General features: G+C 40.4%; 1 protein-coding gene across 3 annotated transcripts in view; it reads left to right on the top strand.

Annotated features, from left to right (window-relative positions):
• Positions 1–22,078, top strand: part of Raf1 (Raf-1 proto-oncogene, serine/threonine kinase) — a 68,768-nt gene that overhangs the window by 21,709 nt on the left and 24,981 nt on the right. Inside the window, exon 1 of one of the 3 annotated variants that reach the window (XM_013515404.1) lies at positions 841–941. The exons of 1 other annotated variant lie outside the window; for it this stretch is intronic. The gene's annotated coding sequence lies outside the window, so the exon portion shown is untranslated. Of the gene's footprint in view, positions 1–840; positions 942–4,682; positions 4,701–22,078 lie in introns of those variants that run through there. One more of the 3 variants, XM_013515405.1, reaches the window with a different exon arrangement.

Below are 22,078 nucleotides of genomic sequence, written 5' to 3' on the forward strand. Positions count from 1 at the left end.
AAACTGAATGCTGAAATGTACAGCAAAAAAATCAGAATGAGCCCTGAGATTCAAAAGAGCCAATCAAAAGGGACCCAGTTTACCTGAGCCCTCTCTGTTGTACCCTGAAAGAAGGTAAACTTAAAGTGACCAGTCCATTTCCTGTTTTGTGTTTCTGCTTTCATCAGTCTTTTATGTCTAAAAAACCAGGCTCTTCTGATTGGCTGTTGGAACACCTATTCTGGTTTTTTTGTTTGTTTGGGTTTTGGGTTTTTTTTTTGTGTGTGTGTGTGTTTTCTCGTACTAGGAATCGAACTCACAACCCTGTGCTTGCCAGGCAGGCGCTGTGCCACTGAGCTAAATCCCCAGGCCCCACCCATTCTGTTTTATTTATTTATTTATTTATTTATTTATATTTTTTGTTTTTTTTCCAGTACTGAGAATCAAACTCACGACCTTGCACTTGCCAGGCAGGCGCTGTGCCACTGAGCTAAATCCCTAGCCCTCCCATTCTGTTTTATAGAATGATGTGTTGCCTGATTTTGGAGTCACAGTTAAAAGATAATTAAGATCTTTAAATTTGTTATAGTTTTTTTGTCTTTTGACAAGTGGTTTTTGTGTGTTTGAGATTTGTTTGATGAACTGTCCTGTGACTTTAGCAGATTCAGGTCACCATTTATTCTGTACTGAATCTAATTTTTCTCACAGTTGTCCATTTTCTGGATCTGGATGTAGCCTCTTAGCATGGTGTGGTTTCTAAGTGACTGCACTGAAGATTTTTGTTTGAACTTGCCAGGTTGCCCAGATGCCAGAGTTTGTTTCTCATTCAAGAAATAGATCTTAAGAATCTACTGTGTGCTAGACTCTCTTAAGAGGTAGTGGCACAGCGGGTGAGAATCACTGAATAGGAAAAGTAGCTTACTATGATTTTAAATGTTGAGCAGTGGTGAGAACCCCTAAAGGTGAGTGGAGTGAAGTGATGTGGAGGGCTAGGGTACACTTGGGCAGTGTGGCTAGGTGAGGTGATGTTTTAGGGAGATCTTGGTTGACAAGCAGTGAACTAGCAGCAAAGAGGTAAATGTGGTAGAAATAAAATGAACAACGGGTAGGAGATATAGTGGGAAGGAGAGGTAGAGGCCAGGCCATCAGCAGAAAAATTTCCAGGTCACAGATAAGAATTTGGACTTTGAGAGTTAGGGGGAATGGGTGAATCATTATGGGAGAGGATAATATGTCCAGATTTGTGTTTTCTGACTATACTGACTGCTCTATGGAAAACAAATTTAGAGGGTTGGAGAGGGACATAGTGACACTTGAGTTGTCTAAGAGGAAAATCATGTCTGGGTTACTGCTACATTGGTTAGTACTGTCGTGTCAGCATTAATACCTGTTGTATATTAAATGTTCACTATGTATGAGATACTGAGTTTTGCATTCTTTGTTTTTCACTTTTTATGATAATCTCTAAAATATAGTTGTACTCATTTTAGCACAGGTGAAGAAATTATGGCTTAGATGTGTAGTCATTTGCCAACTTTAAATGGCCAGGAAGGTCATTCACCTCCAGGTCTCTTTGACTTCAGAGTATGTGCTCAGTTCATTTAGTCACTCAACAGCTATAGACTCACCAAGCATTGTACTAGCATTAACCATATGGAAGATAACAAAGCTGCAGCAGTTCATCATGAAGTTTTAAATTTTATTTATTTATTTTTTGAGACAGGGTCTCACTATAGAGTGCAGACTGGCTTTGAACTCGTTTATGTACCCCAGGCTGGCCTCGACCTTACCGTAATCCGCCTGCCTCAGCCTCCTGAGGGTTGGGATTACAGGTGTGCACTACCATGCCTGGCTGTCTTGAAGTTTAAAGCATTTATAATTTGTTAAAATTTACTACAGTAGTTTGTGCAATTTTATGATTCAAGTATGCAGAGAACCTTGCCTGCTTTACTAGGCTCCTGTGTTCTGTCTTCTTGTGCTCTTCTGCATAGTTCCACACATTTGCTTACCTGTATTCCTCAGAGTGAGTTCTCAGTAATTGCAAGTGCTGAGCAGGAGAGGAGTCAACCAAGGGAAAAGCAATGATAGTTAAATAGCAGTGACAACCAAAGTGCAAAAAAGTATCTGAAGAATACAAAGGGAAGAAAAAGCTGTTGTGTTACATCCATCATATTTCAAGGAAGCTTTTCCACCAGACTACTAGCAGTATTACAGAAGATTAAATACTCTGAAAGCCAAAAAAGTTCTTTGATGCCATGTTTCATCTTACAGATCTTTGGTTCTTGGGTTTGGAGATATGGTTCAGTGGTATAGAGCATGCTTAGCATGTACAAGGCCCAGGGTTCAATTAATTCCTTGCACAAACAGCAAACTAAAAGCATCCATTCTCCTATTCTTCATTAATATATACCTACATATCACTGTTTAAAAATGTTAGTTACCTTATTGACCTCCCTCATCAGATCTGAGTAAAAATTATACTTCAGGAAAATGTGGTATATTGGTATTCTGTCAGTAACCAAAGGTTACTCATAGTAATTTGTAAATCACTATGAAAAGATTGCTTGGCATGGTCTTCTTAGAAAGCAAGGAAAGCATATTCTTTGATGGAAACATTGAATACATATTAGATTTCCACAGTTCTAGTTAGAACTAGAAGAATTATTACAGATCATTCTCATCCAACTTCATATTTTGCAGAGGGGTTAACTTAAGGTCCAAAAAAGGAAGTGACTTATTTATGATCACATTTGTAGTGGATTGCAGAGCCTGGATTTAAACTCAGTTAAGGCAAATTATATAACTTTCTGAGTTACCTGTATCCGAAAGTAAGAGTTAAATGGATTAAATAAAATCTATAAACACCCCTTTTAGGCCTGGCTTAAGATAGAGGCCCAAAACATACTGGGTTTTGTCTTTTTTGTCATGTTTTCCCTTTTCCATTATATCTTATATTTCACTTTCTAGTGAGTAGTGTGTTCCATGGAAGCAACTGAACAAGAAAATGTATGGTATCCTGTTTCCTTCAAAATTAGGGGTCTACAGTCTTCCAAGGATCTCCCCTGAGATTTGCAAAAGAACAGAGCTCTAGCCAGATATGGTGGCACTTGTAATCCGAGCATTCAGGAGAGTGAGGCAGGAGGATCCTTACAAGTTCAAGACCAGCCTGGGCTACAAAGTAAGCTCAAGGACAGCCTGAGCTGCATAGCGAGACCCTGTCTCAAAAAGATAAAAAAGAAAAACAAAAACAAAAACAGAAAAACCCACCGAGCTCTGAGGACTTTAGAAGACCTATGGATTTTGATTTTTGCATAGGTGGGCACTGTATAAACAGTGGCAGGGACTGAGACACTTCAAGTTAAATGCAAAATCTAGATTTTGACTAAACCATTTAAGTGCACATTGGAGGTTTAACTTAAGGGTCTTGCTGTAAACTCCCTCCTTTAATCCCTGAACTGGGTGATTTTTACCTGTAAACCATCGTAGTGGACCCGTGTTTAGCTTGTTTCAGTTTCTCCTCACAGTGACTGAATCCCATATTTTCTCTGAGGAATTGTTAACTCTCCTTTTCTAATACATAGATCGCCAAGCAGATTGAGTGAGACTGACCACATCCTTAGCTATGGGGGAGAACCCAGTTATCTTAAATCAGTCAGTTAAAGCTCAGCCTAGTGACTCTCTAAAAGCCAGTGAAATGTGATAGCATGTTTGGGGCTTCTTAATCCAAAGAGCTCCCTGAGAAGTGCTGTTTACCTGTCAGATTCCCTGCTTCCCTTCCTCCCTCCTTCCTTCCCTTCCTCCCTCCTTCCTTCCCTCCTTCCATTTTCCCTTCCTCCCTCCCTTCCTGCCCTCCTCCTCTGCATTCCTTTCTTTCTTCCTTGATGAGGTCTTGCTCAGGCAGGCCTTGAACTCATGATCTTCCTGCCTCAGCCTCAAGTGCTGAGATTGCAGGTGTGTGCCTGCTAGGTTTAAATGAAGATGCATATAACCCTCTGGATGTACTTGTAGTCTCCCATCCTGTGATGTGGGATAGGGAATTGCCAGATTGAAGCAAATACCAAGGAAGGCAGAGAAGGAAAAAACAAATCAGATTTTTAGTGACATCATAAGCCATTGAATCAGGCCTTTTTGAAGCTATTCTACCTTTTTTTCAGGTTTTTAAATGAATCGTTTGTTTTAGGTTTTTTCAGGTTAAATGAATCAGTAAATTACTATTTTTTAAGGTAGTTTGAGTTGGGGTTTTTGTTACTTTCAACCCCAGAAGTTTTGAATGGTAGCACGCATCTCATCCTTGAACCATATCTGCTTCCTTTCAGATATGCAGGAGGATGGTCTCAGGAAAACCAGTTCAAAGAGAATGATGCCAAGTGAATTAAATTTGTTAGTACGCATTGGGTGAACCGCAAATTCATTTATATGTTCAGTATATAGTTGTATGCCAGATTCCACACCAGGTAAAAGTGTGAAAGATTGGTTCTTGCCTTTAAGGAACTACAGTTTAGAGGAAGCAAGCCATATAGGTATATATAGTCTAGTAATAATGGTGTGTGTCTGTGGTTTGTTTTGGAAGGTACAGTTCTGGGGTTTGAGCCCAGAGCCTTTTCGCTGAGCTACATCCTCAACCCTGTTTTTAAATTTTGAGATAGATCTCATTAAGTTGCCTGGGCTGTCTTGAACTTGTGAGCCTCCTGCCTCAGCCTCATGGAATGCAGGGATTACAGGTATGTGCCACCATCCTTGGCTTTTTTTTTCTGCCTTAAATGAGTCCCTGCCTCCACAACTGACTTTAATTTTCTTTATTTTAGAATGTAATACTGTATTTTGTTTGTTTCTCATTATTATGATGTTTCTATCTTATAGTATAATATGGATTATTAGCTACATAATACGGATATATTTCCCACCTCTTCAGTCTCCATAAAGATATAATGGGTAAATACACTTAGACTATTTGAGTATTAAAGCATGTTACTGGCATATAAACAGCAAGTCAGAAATGAGCAGGGAAAGGACTGATTAAAAGGTTTCTAATTAGTGCTCTTATGCTGGTGATACTTGCTTCTTTTTGGGTCATGATGTTTTCAGATATGGGCAGAAGGTAAGGTCTGGATGTACAGGAGCACAAACACAGGATTCTATATTTAGTTTCTGGGAGTGCTTGAGTTCACTGACATTCTTAGAAGTTGAAGCACTCAAGCTAACCCCCGTACCTAAACAGTACTTAAGTTCCCAACAACAGGCTGGCAGAGTCTTGTAATCTCAATACTCTTAGAAGCTGAGGCAGAAGGATCACCAATTTCAGTCCAGCCTCAACAACTTAACGTCTTAGCAAGACCCTAGCTAAAAGTGAAAAATAAAAAAAAGGTCTGGGATATAGTTCAATGTGAAGGTCCTGAATTGAGTTTCTAGTACTACCACCAGCAAAACAAAGCACGACACCAAACACCGAGCAAAAGAAATCTGTAAATTCAGCTTTCCACCTGGAAAAATGCAGTACAGATAGTTTAACTTGAATGCTTTTTATGTGATATACTCATAACTAGGTCCTTTACATAAATTAATCATATTTATTCCTTACTGAAAATCAGTCGATTTTAAAAGTCAAATTGTGGCTTGGTGTGGTGGTGCATGCTTGTAATCTCAGTACTTGGGAGGCTGAGGCAGGAGGATTGCCACAAAGACGAGGCCAGCTTGGACTACAAAATGAGACTGTCTCAAAAAAAAAAGGTCAAGTTGTACTATTTTTTTCTTAAACTATATAGCAAAGAAATCTGGAGTTGCCCACATTCAGACAGCTTGTAAATATTGAAGGTGGCTTTCAAACTTAGTAGCTGTCCTATATCTACTAAACTGTCCTTTTGGGGTGAGGGTGGTAGATACCTCGGGATTGAACTCAAAGTCTTTGCACTGAGCTATACCCCTAGCCCTTTTTTGTTTTTTATGTTGAGATAGGGTCTTTCTGAATTGCCCAAGCTGGGTTTGAACTGGTGATCCTCCTGTCTCAGCCTCCCAGAGTGCTAGAATTACAGGCCTGTACCACTGTGCCCAGTTTAAACTGTTCTGTTTTTTAGTTGATGGAGAATAGTTAGTATAGTTCTTAGGCTATAGTAAGTAAACTGTTATTACTGCTGTTGTTCATTTATGTAGCACTTATTTATTTGAGTAACTATGCTTTATATCTTTTTAATGATATGTTTTTCCTTAGGACCTTTAGCTAGAAGGAACAGAATCTATTTCAGACTAGCTTAAATACAATTATGGACCTTCTGGGTGGGATGTAGTGTTTGGGGTAGTAAGTTACAAATTTATGAGGGAGTGGGACTGGAAACTAGTAATTACAGAAACCCCAGGTGCTTCATACCCAGTTACTACAGATCTGTCTCCTCTCCCTGCATCCAGTTCTATTAACATGTAATTCATGTGCCATATGCTTCACCCATTGAAAGTACTGCGTGTAATTCATGGCTTTTAGTATAATTAGCTGTAGTTAGGTTGTGCACACAGCACCACAATTAATTTTAGAACACTTTTCGTCACTTCCCCAAGAAACCCATAACCATAATTCTCCATTCTTCTCCATGCTTCCGCTAATACTAGTCTTTTCCTTTACCTTTCTTTTTTCTTATTCACTCATCCATCCATCCGTCCGTCCATTCATCCACTCGTGATAGTGTTTCATGTTGTCCAAGCTGGCCTCTGACTCCTAGACTGAATCCTACTTCAGTTTCCCAAAAGACTGAGCATTCATTAATGCCCACTCGCCACACCTCCTCATTAATGTATTTTCATCTGTTTTTGTGAACTTGCCTAGTGTGGACTTTGTGTGAATAGGATCATGTAATATGTGGACTTCTAGCTTGGCAGTCTTTCAAGACTCACCTTTGTTCTAACTTTCACCATCGTACCCTTCTTGCTGTACTTTGGATGTGTCTTGTCCTGGCCTAGCTCGTGTTGAAGTTCAGTCACCACTGTGGGGTGTTTGAGTCAAGCTGTAGTTAGGTCGTTCAGAGAAATAATGCCTTTCTCAAGGTAGTTCTCTTTTGGGCCTGGATTACTCCTTTGAGTGGGTTGTTTTAAAGCTCCCATGCTATCTTTTTTTGCATGATCTTCTTCTCTTCTGCTGCAATGAGTTGGAACAGCACCAGGTCTTTAGCAGAAGCTGAGCAGATGCCAGCACCATGCTGTTGGACTTCCCAGGCCTGAGAACCTGAGCCCAAATAAATGTCTTTATAAACTACCCAGTACAGGTATGCTGATGTAGCAGTAGCTAATGGACTGAGATACCCTTTATCTGCAGTTTCACTTTCCCCAATTTCAGTTACTTGTGGTCAGCTGTAGTCTTAAAATAGTAAATGGAAAATTCCAAAAGCAAGCAATTTATAGGATTCAGATTGCGAATTTAGATTGTGAGTAGCACAGTGAAATCATGAACCACCCCTTTGTCAAGCATGTATGTGTATATGCCACCCTCTAGTCACCAAGTAGTGTCTTATTCATGAGATTGCTGTTATGCTATTGTAGTGCTGATGTTTAGTCCTTGTTTTACTTAATAAAGTCCTCTTAAGTATTCTTAAGAGGAGTGATGCTAGCAGTTTGAATATGCCAAAGAAAAGCCATAAAGGATTTCACTTCAGCAAAAGTTGTCAAGAAAAAAAAAAAACAGTTGGGTGTGGTCAAGCACGCTTGTAATCCCAGTACTTAGGAGACTGAGGCAGGAGGATTGCAAGTTTGAGGCCAGCCTGGGCTACATAGTGAGATCCTGTCTCAAAAAAAAAGCTAGGGATAGAGCTCAGCAGCACGAGAGCCTGCCTGGCACGTGTGAGGTCCTGAGTTCCATTCCCAGTACCAAAAAAAGTGTGGTGACTTGCAAAAATTTACAGTAAGAGTGAGTTTCCTATGATATTATGAGTTAGGAATTAACTTACGCTATTTTGCTGTTGTACCCCACTGTCATAGGCACTTTCCTTGTTGCTAAAATCCCTGACACGTGCAACTTAGAGAAGAGCTTTAGTTTGGCTCCTTGTATGCTCGGCCGGCGTCAGGCAGGATGGCATGGCAGAGGAGCATGGTAGAGGAGAGCTGCCTTTGGCCTGGTCGACAGGAAGCAGTGTGAAGGGAGGAGCTGGGGAGGGAAATGAACCCTTCCAGGCCCAGTCCCCAGTGACCGCCTCTTCTGACCAGACCCCACCTGTAACAGAAAGTCAGCTCTAAGCCCCAATAATCCATTTACTCAGAGCCAAAGTAGGTGTGCCTGAGGCTCTTGGAGGGCTCGTGAATATTGCTCCACTGTAGTACTTATGGCCATAGTGCATGCTGAGTTCTGTACTGAAGTGGAAAGGCACCAAATTATAGGATTTGGTACTGTCTGGGTCCAGGCATCTGATTCCTCATATGATTTCACACTGAAGTCTTACAATTTCAGTTTTTTTTTTTTTTTTTTTTTTAATTGCTCTGGACAGGCTTTTGAAAGATCAAAGCATATTTTTATTGTATTTCATGCAGAATATCAAAAGTAGTCAGAGAATATTTTTGTTACGTTGAATTCTGCAGGTTTCCTGAGATTCCAAGGTGGGAACAGGATTCTGTCCCTACCTACCTATTCTCACTGTCATACCCTGTTTCTTAGGTTGGCTCTGCTTGCCTCTCCAAGAACACAGAAGGCCATTTGTTTTGGTGAGAAAGGAAAAAGGCTTTATACCAGCTCCAAGGGAGATGGAAGGGCCTCTCTCTCTTGGCTCAACTCACCATCTCATGTGTTTAGTGTACCCGTGTAATGTAGGGCTTTTCATAGTGAGGAGGAGAGGGAAGAAACATAATGGGAAATTTCTGTGGTGTTTCTTCCTCCTACCTTCCTGGAGAGAGAGGGTGGTGGTGGTCTGTGCTGTCTGAGAAGTTTGGAGAAGCAGCCCAGTGGTTAAAGAGCTGTTTCAGCTAGACACAGTGGCACATGCCTGTAATCCTAGCACTTGGGAGACAGAGTCAGGAGGATTGCCACCAAGGCCGGACTGAGCTGAACAGCAAGACCCTGTCTCACTAAAAAGCCATTGTAGGTTACAAAGCCATTGAGGCACAGGAGGTGTGTAGGTCTTCCTCAGACCTCCAGACTTAGCACCAGTAATTGTAACCAGGTACGACCCTTAGTCCTAACAAAATCGATCAGTTTAGCCATTTGAAGCGCACAGTTCAGGGGCACTAGTTACATTCACATTGTTCTCCAGCCATCACCACACCGTGCATCTCCAGAGCTCTTTCATCATCGCAGACGGATGCAGTAAATCCTCCTAGCCTTCCTTGTCCCAGGCCCTATCAGCCACCACCTGTACCCAGGAACTTGTGATATTCCAGGCGCCCCATATGCATGGAACCATCCAATATTTGTCCTTTTGTAGCTGACTTATTTCATTGAGCCTTAAGTCTTCATGGGTCAACCATGTGGTAGTGCTGATCTCTCTCTCTCACTTTTATTGTTTTTTTTTTGCTGTTGTTTGTTTGTTTTTGTCTTTTTGAGACAGGATCTTGCTATGCAGTTCAGGCTGGCCTTAAGCTCGCTTTGTAGCCCAGGCTGGTCTCAAACTTGCAATGATCCTCTTGCCTCAGCCTCCCGAGTGCTGGGATTACAGGCATGTGCCACTGCGCCTGGTTTTGATCTTCATTGTTTAAGGCTGACCATTACAGTATTTTGTTACATCTGCATAACCTTCGTGTTTATCCCTTGGCTAGTTGATAAACACTTGGTTGTGTGCCTTTGACTGTTTGCTGTTATGAATAATGCTGCTGTGAACATGGGTGTATCTTGGCTTTCAGCTCTTTTGGGTGTACACGTAAGAGTGAAATTGCTGGAGCACTTGGTGACTCATTTCCACACTGGTTGCCCCTTTTTATGTCCCACCAGCAATGCACAGGAGCTCCAGGGTCCCCACACCTTTGCTGACCTTGCTGGTCCCCTTCCCAGTGGGGCACCATGATTTGCATTTCCCTAATGATTAGTGATGCTGAGGGTCTTTTCATGTTCTGTGGGGGGGAGTACTGGGAATTGAACTCAGACTTTACGTGTTCTTATTGACCAGTTATATAAATTCTATGAAGAAATGTGTATTCTAACACTTTTCTTATTTTTAAATTGGCTTGTCTTTTTTATTAATGAGTTAATGAGTTCTGTGTTCTATAGAAAAAATATTTTCTAGTAAAGGCTTTTATCAGTTGGTGATTGCAGATACCGTCTGCCATTCCTTGGGTTATCTTTTTACTTTGAAGCATGAAACTTTTTTTTTTTTTGCTAGGGTCTTGCTGTGTAGTTCAGGCTGACCTTGAACTCACTATGTAGCCCAGGTTAGACTTGAACTTGTGATCCTCCCATTTGAGCCTTTTGAGTGCTGGGATCACAGGAGTATGCCCCCATGCCTGGCTGAAACTTCTTAATCTTGCTCAAATCCAATTTGTTGTTGTTGTTTATCCTTTTAGTAGTATCTAGGAAAATTTTTTGTCTCTTATAACACTTAGCTTAAAACATATTGTACAGCTGGACCAAATGTGTCCTGCCCTTTGCTTTTCCTTTTTCTTTCTCTTCTCCTTTCTCTTCCCTTTTTCTTTAAGTCACGGTCTCCCTATGTAGCGTTGAACTTGTAACCCTCCTGTTTCAGCTTCTTGAGTAGCATTTACATACATGTACCACTGTGCGTATCTCCATTACACCCTTGTGGGACTCATAGATATGGTTTGTAGTTGACTGAAATGTTGTATGATATATGACTACAGAAACCCAGAATAGGTATTTCACCTACAGTGTGATAAATGTTCCTGAAAAACCATACATTTTTGCAAAATCACACAAAGCAGGGCCCATGAGCAGAATAAGGACAGACCCTTTTAATACCTTGCAATTTGAAGAACCCTAATATAGATGATCATGGAGGTGCTTGCCCGTAATCCTAGCTACTTGGGAGGCTGAGGCAGGAGAATTGCAAGTTTGAGGCCAGCCTTGGCAGCATTGAAACCATGTCTCAAAATAAAACTTAAGGGCTAAGGGATACACTCAATGGCATGAGCACCTGCCTGGCAAGCGCAAGGTCCTGAATTCTATTCCCAGTATATCAATCAGTCAATCTTAAAAAGAGAGAGGATGACGATGTAGCTCAGTGGTTATGAGCATGTGTGATGGCCCTAGGTTCACTCCTTAGCACTGCAGCAAATGAATAGAACACTAGCATAATCTGAATTCGACTATAAGTATTAGCATAATTAGAAGAACTTTACCTCTAAGGGGGGATGAAAGTTGTGGCGGTTGAATTATGGAGAAAAGGGCTGAGTGATAACATCATATGAGCTACATTAGCAAGGCACATATAGCCTCCTTTCTGGAAATGCACTGCATTGAAGGTGCACACTCCCCAGTCTTTTTTGAGAGCTCCTGGCTTGCCATGTTGCCTAGGCCAGATCCTCCTGCCTCAGCCTCCAGAGTAGCTGGTACTACAGGTGTGCCCTCACACACTCAGTTGTGTATGCTACTGAAGAAGCTGAAACAGGTTGATTTTCTTTTTCTTATAAGCACTTTGAAACACTTGGTCTAAATGAACCCAGAAAAACAGCCAGGAGAATCACACATAGTGTTACAGTCTTCTGCTGCTGTTTATAAAACAGACAAGTCAACCAACTGTCCAACCCCCAATATTAGTGTTTACTTAGATATTATGATCTGAGTGGGGTTGACTTTGAAATCTGTTAATTTTTTTTTTTTATTAGCAATTAGGAAGTGTTAAAAAATGTAAAGCTGTACTGTACTAGCACCAGAGTGAGACTTTTTCCGCCTTATGACCCTTACTGCATTGATTCGGGTCTGTGCATGTCATGTCCGCTTATCCAAGATAATCATCTTGTAAACTGTGAAGAGTTGCGTCCTATGCTCTGGGGAACACTATGTGGCTAAACTGTTTTATCCTGTTCAACCATGTGGATGATCTACCTGTGGATGTTTTTGCTTCTCTTTCTCTCAAAAGATGAGAAGAAGCCATTGTATGGGTGAGTATGGCTGAGAGCTGTGTGTAGGAAGGGTTACATGACAGTGGAGTCCTGTTTGTGGTACACACTTGTCATCCAGGGATCCCCCTGTATTGGCCTTCTGGGGCTTTCCTTTGTTTCCTTCCTTGTTGAGTGTCTGTTTCCTGTATCTCAGATTTTTCTCCTGATTTGTTCATGTGATGAGACCCTTGAGAAAGGGACTGTGGAGAGAACTTTTGTACTCCTGTCAGAAGTTACCTTTCTTCTTTCTACCTATGGGTAGTTTTGCTGGTTGTTCGAGAGGTAATTTTCTTTCAGAAGTTAATAAGGGTTTCCTACTTTATGTGTTCCAGCTTCCAGCCTAGAGAAATTAAAGGCCATTCTGGTTCTTGTAGAAGTTTGTACAATGTTCTGGTTCCTCATTATTGTAAAATTTAATGTACTAGGCATCTGATGGGCTGCTTTATTTTCATTTATTTATTTGTTTAATTTAACTGGAGTTGAAGGTGTGTATCTTTTAAGTTTAATATATGAGGTAGCTCAGTCAATAACCAAGGACTGAAGAGAAGGGAAAGGGAAGAAAACAAGTTTTTCCCATCAGCCAGCATGCACATCTTTCCTACTTGTCCATCACACTGCTTTGAAGAGATAAGAGTGGGTGGTTAATCCTGAGCGAGCACATGGAACAGAATGGGTAAAAAAAAGTCACACCTAAAGGGTGGTTCTGTGTCCCCAGTTAGGTTGCCATATTTTCATTTACATCTTTATTTGCTAACTTGCTTTAATTGTAAGAAACATTTTATTGGATAAACCACACACATATAAACAGTATACATGGCAGCACTGGGCACCGATTAAAGACACTGGTGAAGTACATACACATCGTTGTAAGGCACTTTTGCATTTTACAAAAGTGAACTCCTCAAAGCTAGGTATTTACCCAAAATGGAGAAATACCCTGATAAAAGTTTATAGGAGCTCTGAAAAACCACATAGGTATGAATCACTAGTGATCCTGGCCAGTGCTTTGAGAATCTATTGTGATGTGACTGAAGGGCAGTGGTGTAAAATGGTTGGAAATCACAGAGTTCTGTACCTCAGTGTTAAGGTTCTGAAAGGGTTCTTGTAAAAAGGTGTCAGTTCTAAACCGGGTGTGGTGGTGCACATGGATCGTTGTGAATTTGAGACCAGCCTGGGCTACAAAGTGAGCTCAAGGCCAGCCTGAACTGTATAACGAGACCCTGTCTCAAAAAGACAAAAACAAAACAAAACAAAAAAACCTTAACAGTTCTAGATGCACAGAAGACAATAGAGTAGGCAACAATCCCACATAGTATATCGCTGTTTAGATTTAGTGATGATATCATACTGTATGTTATATAAAGAGTTTTATAAAGATACTGGGGATAATAAAGACCAAGTTTTAAACTACTCAGAAATGTGAGATATATTCTATTATGCAGGAAAGCCCAAAGATTGATCTACAGAGTTTTCTGTTTTTGTTTTGGTTTTTTTTTTTAAACAGCATCTTGTCAGTTTGCCCAGTCTGGGCTAATAAAATTTGCAATCCTTCTGCCTCAGCCTCCCAAGTGCTGAGATTATAGACCTGTGCCACCATGCCTGGCTGTTAATAATTTTTTAAATGACATCTTTCCCCAACATTCTAAAAGAGATAAATATTCTTTAGATCATGATTGGTCTAAGGACAGATCATTAACAATATCAGGGATCCAGGACAGATAAAATTGAACCATTTTTTACCCAGTCACAAAGTGCAAGAGTATGTACTTTAATTTATTTTTATTTTTATTCTTTTGTCTTTTTGAGACGGAATTTCACTCTATAGTTTAAGCTGGTCTTGAAGTCACTTTGTAGTCCAGGCTGGCCTCAAACTTACAATGATCCTCTCTTGCTTCAACCTTCCAACTGCTGGGATTGCCTACCATGCTTGGCCCTGGTGGGGTCTATTAATCTCATAGTTCAAGTCATTGGATTGGAGTTGTGTCCCATTGCTGAGTGCTGTGTCCCCCCATCTCCCCCGTGAGTTGGTCTTTATCATCTGTGTTAGAGGCTTTCCTATGATGCATGGTTATCCTTGGTAATCTGTTTATTTTTAGAAGAATAGGATTTAAAACGGATTGGAATCTTCAAGTGTATGGGCAGGATTTATTGGCTTTATTGTATAAGGTAGGGGATCTCAGACCTTTTCTTTGAGACAGTGTCTCAGTATGTAGTTCAGGCTGGCTTTAAACTCACGGTGATCCTCCTGCCTCAGCCTCCCAAGTGCTAGGATTATAGATGTGTATACTGTATACCCAGTAGGACTTTCTTTCAGTCTGGTTGCTCAGCTTGGGAAGAGGCTTCTGGTTTCTGTGGCCAAGAATTAAGTGGACCTAGTTTTCAGAACAACGTCCATGATCTTAAGTGGGCCTGGACTTACCCAGTCTAGGGACCTGCTGATGTACTTTCTGTAGAAAGGTTTGGGCTTTTTTAGGAGGGCTTCAGGGAGCTGTCTGGGAATTAGGCTGCTGGATTCTGTCTTCAAAGGAGGGTAAACGCAAATAGTGTCCTGGAGCAACTTGGCTTGTGAGGGAAAGCTGACCTAATGCAATGTTCTTACATGGTCACAGGGCTGGGGGTGGTAGGGTGCTTGAGGCCCTGGCTTCAGCCCCCAGTACTGAATATTAAGAAAGGAGGAGGATGTTGGTTATCTTTATCAATCTGCATCTTACCCTCCCTAAACTTGTAGAAAGCTTTGTCACTTCTAAGAAGGACAGCAGCACAAACCCTCCTTTTTTGGGTTAGCCCCACCCTCTTGAAAAAAAGTCTCAGAAAATAGATACCTAGTATCCAGTTTTGTCAGAAAATAGGCTTGCCTTAAAATAACAGATGTACCCAAGCCCAGTCTTCAGATGTAAAAACCTGACCATAGTAGCAAGAGCGCTTGGACATAACAACACCTTTTGATCTGTGATCCAGGCTGAGGTGCTAAGCCAATTACTGGTGTACTTGAAGGTGTTTAAATCCTGTGAGATCAAATAAGGCACACACCATTGTTTGTGAAATACGCTCTAATTTTAGATACTTTAACGTTTGAATAAACATGCAACTTTTAAAATTAAATCAGAAGGCGAATATTATATATAACAGGATGTGGAGACTATAACAGTTGTGTCAAAGTGAATCTGTATGTGGATAAGGAGTGCACCATTGCCAAGGAGTTTAGATGATATAGCCAGCCTTCATAGGACTTAGAGGATCCACTTCCTCCAGGCTTATGCAGTTTGTATACCAAGCACATGGCTTAGCAAGTGAAGCTGAATTTCTACCTATTCCCTGCTGCTTTCCTTGGTGAACTTTTATACAGGAACACAAGCTGTAGCAGTAGCATTTACTGTGTGTTAGGCACAGTGATAAGTGCTTTACAGACACCATTGAACAATTTTTATAACAATCAATGAGCTAAGTGTAATTATCCTTATTTTACGGTTTTGTTTTGTTTTTTTTTTTTTGAGATGGTCTCACTATGTATTTGAGGATGTCCTTAAACTGTGTAGCCCAGCTGGCCTTGAACTTGCAGTGATCTTTCTGCGTTAGCCTCCTGACTGCTGGGATTATAGTGTGTGCCACCATGCCTGTTTAGCCCCGACGTCTTATGAACTCCATAGTGGTGCATCTAACTGCCTAGGTCAGTAATAGCGAATCTATAGAGACTGTCAAACTGCAACCCAAAACCCACTTATTTCTTGCAAAGTGCCAACACTGCAATTAAAACTAAATACTGAAGTTTTAGTTTAGAAAAAACAACTCTTAACATCTTTTGTTTTCAAAGAAAAACACATTAACATGTGAGCCATAGGTCTGCCACCACTGGCCAAGTAGTATATTGTCAGTATAGCAGCTGAAGCAGAGCTTTAAGGTCTTAAGACATATTGTGTCTCTCCCTCTACTCAAAATCCTTACATGGCTTTCCATTTCATGAGCTCAGTAAAGGGCAAAGTCCACATAGTGACTGTAAGGCTTATGTTATCTGCATGCCCTGTACCCACCAGCATACTGCACTCCAATCAGTTCTGTGATCTCTTGCAATTCTTGTTACATAGGGTTCACACCAAGGGTTCTTTCTGCCTAGAATGTCTGTGCTATCTGCAAGTTGGACTCACTAGTGTTGACATCTTAGCTGTTACTTCCTCATTGAGGGAAACTCGTCTCCTTTTCCCCAACATTTGTCATCTGCTGTCTCATTACGGAATTTACTTTTATTAAGTGTGCTGCCTCCTTTAGAAGGTAAATGTCTTGTAAGGACAGGGATCTTGTCTCATGCTCACTGAGGGAACTTAGATATCTAGCATGGTGTCTGGTACAGAGGAGGCACTCAGTATGTGCACTGCATTCATAGTGAGGAAGAAGATCGGTGTGTGGGACAGGTAAGTCATCCAGCTAAAGGCCATACAGCAGGTGGAAGGTAGGGATAGATTTTAAACTGATAGCTATATACTGTGCTTCTGCTATTAAAAGGTGATATTAAAGGGACTGTACAAGGATGAGTAAGTGTATGAGTAACTTTTCTTTGGTCTTTGCTCCAAGTTTAATTCTTACTTTATTATGAGTAAAGTATAAGTAAATACACTAGGGTAGGAGGTAAAGAGTCAGGTGTTAGGAAGCTATAGTCAGCAGCCACAAAGTTGAGATCTGGCACCTCATTTGAGGAACAGTCTGTTCCACAAAAGCACTAATCCTGTCACCCTTATCAGTAGAGCTAGTGGTGTGATAAAGTAATTAAACTGGAGAACGCCAGCCATTTTTTTGGTCGTGGTAGAGGCGTTGCTGTGGAATGTACTCTGGGCCTACACAGTGAGTTACATCCTCAGAACTTTTTTATATTTTTACAAGGTTTAGCTAATTTGCCTAGGCTTTGCTCAAACTTGATATCCTCCTGGCTCAATCTCTCAGAGTACCAGGATCACAGGCACTGTGCTGCCTGGCTTTGTGAATGTTTTTTGACCCGATGTATTTTGACAGACATCTTGGCTTTGTATTTTACTTTGTAATCATGGACAGTTTTACTTAAACTTGATGGTCCTCAGTTTCTTCGTCTCCAAAACTGAGATGACGGTTTTTCTTTAAGAGGCTTTTGGGAGTATTAAATGAAATAACATATATAAAAAACTGGTACATAATGAACACTCAGTAGCTACTAGTTGGTAAAGTCATTATTATTGCTGAAGCTTAGTTGATACAGAATTTTTTTAAATCTATTTTTTGGTAGATGTAGCTTATTTAGTGAGTTTTAGGTGTAAATAGAAAGCAAACAAATACTTTTCAGATAGCAGGATTTGTGTTTTTCATTGGTGCTGGTTTGTGGTTATAATTGTATATCACAGCCTAAAACTAGCCAGCTTTCCTTCATCTACGTAAGTTTAAATATTTAGTATGTTATAGATTCAACAACTACCCCTCTTCCATTGGTTTTGCAGTTTTGGTTGATGCCATGGATCATTTGGTTAAAATAGTCAGTAGGAATTACAGCTACCATGGTGGATAAGTAGATATCTTCTACTTTAAAGGAGAAATTTGAATGGTAAAAAAGGTGACATAGTAAATAGGTTACTGAAAATGATGCAAATGTAACATACTGAATTCTTGAGTCAATACAGCAGTGAAACAAAACTAAAATTACCTGAAGTGGGAGAAATTGCTTCTTTTAAAGGTAACCTTTATATATGAGACAGAATTAGCACACAGATGGAAAGAGTTCATGATGGAGAAAGGCAATGTAAGACTAGATGAACCCTTTAAAACACTGGTTATTCAAGTACAAGATGGATATATTTGTGTGGGTAAATGCATTTGGAGAAATTGATGCAAACTCTTGGAGAGGTTTGGGCTTTAGAATCACACCAGTAGCATGCACACTTAGCAATGATCTATGCTGAGATGCATTTTTAATGTGAATCTGAATTAAAAGGTTTTCTAAATAGTACTTGTATTATGTGTAATATGTTCTGTTCTTTCTTTTTAAGAAAAGCTGATTGTGTGTCTCAGTTAAAAAAAAAAAAAGCTGAGTGTCTTAGTTACTTTCTTGTTGTTGAGACAAGATACCCGCCACCCAAAGTTACCAGAGGAAAGGTTTACTACACCTCACAATTTGTAGAGGTTTCAGTCCATAGTCAGCTGGCTCCAAGGCACGTTGACAGGCATCTCAGAAGGGAAATAGGGCAGACAGGAGACAGTGAAGCAGCAGCAGCAATAGCCTGCCTGTCTGCCTTCTCTTTTATCCCATCCAGGCTACAAACCCTTTGGGTGGTGCCATCCACATGGGGGGGGGGGCTTCTGTCTTGAGTAAGTCCACTCAACCACACCCAGAACTATGCTAATTTCAGTAAGTGGGCTGATTTAGTATCGCACCCTTAATCCCATCATCACACACTCTAGATCCAGCCAGGTCCAAAAAGCCCCACCTATAAGTACGTGAGACTTTGAGGGGACTCTAGATGTGAACTGTAGTACTGAGTTATATTTAGGAAAGGAAAGACTTGAGTTCTTGGAGTCTTTTTCCTAAAGATGCTGGCTGTGAAGAAGGCGCCTATCTTAGCTGTTGAAACCATAGTGGGTGCTCACTTAAGTTACACTATAGAAAGGGTCCAAGAAGGCAACTGAGGTGGGCTGGATGATAGACTGTGTGTGGGATTGGCCAGGGACCTGGCCACATGTCATGCATTCTGGTATTGCATACCTCAAGGTTGTGTGCTTTTCTTTCTATTCTAGTTGCTTGTTTGTACTTGACCTCAGTATTATTTAGAATTGATATGCCTGTCTTTTAACTCGAATGTAGGAAAGGTTTTGTCTAACTTTTTTAGGGGAGCAGGGTATTGCTGTACAGTTCAGGGTGGCCTTGAACTCATTATATAGTCTAGGCTGGCCCAGAATTTGGAGCAGTCTTCCTGCCTCAGCCTCCTAAGTGCTGGGATTGAGGATTTGTGCCACAAAAAAGTAATGATGCAGCAAATAAATGAGATTGCAAGGTTATGACAAGTAAACTGTGATAACAAAAATGAACATTTGGTATAAAAAGTAGTTAATGAGTTTATTCTATAAAAATCATGAATTACATGCTTACAGCAGACATGCTCAAATTTCTTGACAGAATGAAGCATGAAACCAGTAAAGGACAGACTTTGGTGGGCCTGTGGGACCTGCCACCCTCAGAAATGGTGTGGTGCTGAGCGTGATGGTGCATGCCTGTAATCGCAGCACTCCCAGCACTTGGGAGGCTGAAGCAGGAGAACTGTTGAGAGTTTGAGGCCAACCTGGGCTACAGAAGTGAGTTCAAGGCCAGCTTACACTATATATTGAGACCCTGTCTCAAAACATATTTAGAGAAATTTATACAAACTCGTGATTGACACACGGTGAGTGGGTGGCTGTCTGGTAGTTAGGAGTCACTCCCTTGTGTTTTATTTTTTTAAATCAGATCTTTCAGAGACTGACTGGAGGGTTGGGCTGAAATGGAGTAGAAGCAAGAGTAGAGGGAGATATAGGGCACGATCTAGCCCTTTTGATTTCTGAGGCAATCCTTGGTGGGAGGGAAGAGGGGTTCTGGAATGCGGAAGGCAGTAGCTTTGAACCTGTTGAACCTGAATGCTGTAAGAGACTAGAAGAATTCCTGTTAGGTAAACTGCAGGCTTCTGAAGTACTTTATAGAATATAGCATTGCAATAAATGAAATTATAAATGTGCTGTGTCTTTCTGGCCTATAAAAGGTAAATGTTGAGTCTGTAAAATACAAATTCTTTGTCTTACCAGGTAAGTGTTTGTCGTCTGGGAGCCTTTGTGGTTATAAAAGCTGCTATTTTGTATGTGTAGAGAGAGTTATATGGAAAAAGGTTATTTTTATCACTGGAAAATTACAATTAATAAATTGTATGGAAATTTACAATTAATAAACATTTTGTTACCAGTTATCTTCAGATGGTACACTTAATCTACTTTTAAACAATAGACTTTTATGTAAGGTTGAAAAAAATGGATAAATGCCAGTAAACACTTCATGAACATTGCAAATGTATCTTTAATTTTTGGTTTGTTTTTTGTGTTATACAACATGTGCAGTCCTTTGAAGTATTTTTAGAGGTATTGGGGTGTGTCATTGGCCTCAATTATCTGGTTGGAAAACGTACTTCGCAGGTTGAGCCGTGAAGATCAAATCAGACCTTGAGCCAATGTGTTGGAGAAAGCATCCTTTCCAAGAAGTTTATTTTTATTTTTTCAGAGAGGTTTATTAAGACCAGTCTCGCTTTATGGTGTCCCAGTGTAGGGTCCATGGCTTTGAGCCCCATTTTGTTGGTTGATACTACTGCAAACAGTGCTGCAGTGAGTACTCCTGGATAATGCTCAGTGTTTTTTCTTCTATGGCATAGATTGTCAAATTGATAAAGGGGAAATAAATGTAACTCTGTACTTCTAGAGGTCAGATACACCAAGTTTGTATTCTCCAAAACCAAAGAATGAATTCAAAGAAACAACAGAGGTTAAGAGTAGGGAAGTATTTATTGAAAGATAGCTCATGAGAGACAAGAAGAGACCCAAAAAAATGGGTTGCTGTGGACCCCACTTTACAGAGCAAGTTTTAGAGAACAAAATCATGAGGTGGGTGTGAAATCAAGAGGTGGTTTTAAGGTGGGACAAACCTATGATCATCCAATAAGATTACAAATATAGTGACTTAGGTAATATTGATCCATAGCATTTAGTCAGCAGATTGTTAAGTGTACAGGGAAAGAACAAGGACATTTTTAGGAAGAGATGAATCAGGGGGTCTTAGTCACCACCCGGCTGACATTAATTTATTGTTTATTTCTCTGGGAGGCATGTAGGCCTGGTCATTTTGTCTTTATCTTGAGGTCTGACCTCCAACTGATGGACCTCTGGCCACAATTGTCATGTGTTTTTATCCTGTACCTTGACTTTCCCGAGGGCCTAGCCTTGTCTGATTGCCTATAATATTTTTACCTAGCTTTGTTGTTTATAATGAAATGATATGTGAAATTAAATCTTTAGTTTATAGACACTTAAAATTATTTTTTTGTTTGTGGACACTTTCAAATTGTTAGACTGTTACGATTTACACTTTTATCAGTGTGTGAGAAGATGGGTTTTCCCAAAAGCTTAAGGTAGATGTTTTCAGTGTGAAATTTTACAAATCTGAAATTAAAAATAGAACAGTATTTAGGTTTTTATATTTGTATTTCCCTATTTTCTATGAAACTGAAAGATGTTTCACAGGCAAAAGCTGATTTCTGCTTTGGCCTGTGTAGTTTTATTGTTCATGTGTGAGTGTATGAATTTAAGATAGGGTCTTGCTGTGCTGTTCAGGCTGGCCTTGAACTTATTATGGAGCCCAGGTTGGCTTTGAACTTGTAGCAACCTCAGCCTTAGCCTGAGCCCCGAAGTGCTGGAATTACGGGCATGTGTGCTCCACCATGATGGGTTTGTATGCGTGTATTTTAACAGATTTAGTCAGCAGATCACAGAGAGATGTTTTCCCTGACTTTAGTAAGTTGATTAAGGAGGGCTGGGGATTTAGCTCAGCGGCAAAAGCGCCTGCCTGGCAAGCGCAAGGTCATGAGTTCGGTTCCTGGTACCGGAGAAAAACCAAAAAAAAAAAAGTTGATTAAGGAATACTCCAGTTTATAATTGCCTTTGTTGATAGGTCGGGCAAGTGCTGTCTTCCCGGGGGCAGTTGGCAGAGCCTCGGTTTATCTCCCTTAGCTGGAGCAGCCTCAGTGCAGTGGGTTGTTTTGTTGGAGTGTGGTGGCCTTGAAGAGGTTAACAAGCACTGCCTGTTGGCCTGTGAGTGGTCTTCCTGAGAAGGTGGAAGAAATAAATTATGAGTGATAAATCTAAAACTCAAATTGAAGTGTATTTTTATCATGTCGTTTTTACTAAAAGTTATTGTATTATGTTCTCTACTAAACACCAGCACCATATTTTCTGAGCACCTACAAGACTTAGAAATCACCATAAACTACCGTTCTTAGATGTGGGTTACATTTAAATCTTTTAAGTGGCTTCTTCACCAATAGGTTTTGTTGTTGTTGTTGAA

The sequence above is a fragment of the Chinchilla lanigera genome, unplaced genomic scaffold (genome assembly GCF_000276665.1).
Source record: "Chinchilla lanigera isolate Chin_1 unplaced genomic scaffold, ChiLan1.0 scaffold00028, whole genome shotgun sequence".
Classification (NCBI taxonomy): Eukaryota; Metazoa; Chordata; class Mammalia; order Rodentia; family Chinchillidae; genus Chinchilla; species Chinchilla lanigera.